Source organism: Tursiops truncatus, chromosome 19 (assembly GCF_011762595.2).
Source record: "Tursiops truncatus isolate mTurTru1 chromosome 19, mTurTru1.mat.Y, whole genome shotgun sequence".
Taxonomy (NCBI): Eukaryota; Metazoa; Chordata; class Mammalia; order Artiodactyla; family Delphinidae; genus Tursiops; species Tursiops truncatus.
Genome location: NC_047052.1, coordinates 1,696,343 through 1,698,221, shown reverse-complemented (window position 1 = coordinate 1,698,221; position 1,879 = coordinate 1,696,343).

Sequence of the window (1,879 nt, the reverse complement as noted above, 5' to 3'; positions counted from 1 at the left end):
TGTCACAGCGTGGTCACAGGGAGTCATGCCTGGGGGTCCAGCCCAGCCCCGGGGAGGCAGGCGGTGGAGGACTGTGGACTGGGGGGCTGCTACAGGTCTCAGAGAGAAGGAAACCAGAGTCCCAGGACCCACACCAGACCCTGCCTGGAAGGGTCTGGAATAGAAGCCTTGTCACTCCCAACCCCCGCTCTTTCAGTTACCCAGCACTCAAGGTGGGGTCCGCGGACCAGCAGCCCCCCTGGGGGCTTGCTAGAAATGCAGAACCTCAGGCCCCGCCCAGACTCCTTGCAAGTTTCAAACCATAGAGAAGGGTCTGCACTCATGTAGAAAGACCCGCGCACCCCGATTCCCAGAGGCAGCTGCCTCTGGCTGGTTTAGAGCACAGCCTCTGGCGCTTTCCTCCAAGCTCACAGAAACATACACAGAGTTCTCCGAAAAAGCAAAAGTACTGCTCAGTACAAAGTGGGTCTTCACCTCGGTTTTCTTCACTTCACTGTGGACGTCTTCACAACTGTCTCTCAGCACCTGTCCCCTCCTTTATACTCCGTGACCATGAAGAGCATCAGGCCACGTGGACCGGAGTCCTGGCCCCACCACTCTGTGGCTCTGTGCCCCTTGGCAAGTTTCTTAACCTCTCTGAGCCTCAGTTTCATCACCTGTAAAAGGCAGATCACGATGGTACTTATCACACAGCGCTGGTGGGAGCATGAAACGAGAGGCTTAGAACAGCGGAAAGACGGGGATTTTGGCATCAGCCTCAGGTGTGGACCAACGGATTAATTGGGAAGAGCTAAGAGTGTTTGCCGAGAGCCCGGTGTGTGCCCGGCTTTGTGCTCACGTCGTTTCATCTTCAGGTGGCCCTGGGTGGCATTTCATCACCCCATTTTACAGACGAGGAGACTGAGGCTTGGGGAGGTGAAGCAACCCACCAGCTCTCACCTCTGACAAAAGTCACCAGTGCACACACCCCCGGAGACTGACTCCGAAGCCCAGGCTCTTCCAACCACCGAAACCTGGAAAGTGTGGAATACTGACGTCAGAGGTGAACTTAGTTGTCCATGCAGCCCCTGTATCTGACAGAGGAAGAATCTGAGGCCCAGAGAGAGGGAGGGATGAGTCCAAGGGCACAGAGCACCAAGGACACCGCCACCGGGACAAGGCTGACACAGGGCAGTCTCTGGACCGAGCTGGCTGCCGACCTAGTTACCGTGTTTGCTGAGATGTTCTCTGCTGGTGTTTGGAGCCCTAATGACTGGCAGCGTGGCTTGTTCCGTGGGGGCTGTAATAACAGCTCGTCTTGGGGGGGCCCTTGCTACCTGCCTTGCTCCGAGCATCTCGCCTTCCTGATGGCCCTGGGAATCTGAGCTTAAGGACTGGCCCACGTCTCCCATGGGAAAGACAATGTGGAAATCTGAAGCCAAGCTGTCCGGCTCCAGACCGTCTCCCGTTTTGAAATACACCATAAAATGAGACAAACAGCAAATTGCATCTGGAAGCTCTACTTACAAGCATCATTCCTCTTTGTCTGTACGCAGGCGCCCTGAGAGCACCATCGCTCCAGCGTCAGCGGGTGATTGCGGAGGGTCCCGCACATCTGCTTGACCAGGACGGAGAGACCCGAGGCTTTCGGATGACCCCTGCCTGACCCCAGGAGCCTGAGCATCTTGTTTCTGTTCCCCGGGGACCCGATAACCGGAGGGAGGTTGTCCTCACTGACTGCCCTCACTTCAATCTAGACGGCCGAGGAGTGGGGTGGACACACCTCTTCTGTAAAAACTCATCCAAAGCCCTGATGGTTAAACTTCAACCCGGCTTCTTGGATGCCACGGGGTTTGGCTTCGGGGTGGGTGCACCGGGACAAGGGCGCTCGCTGTGGCCA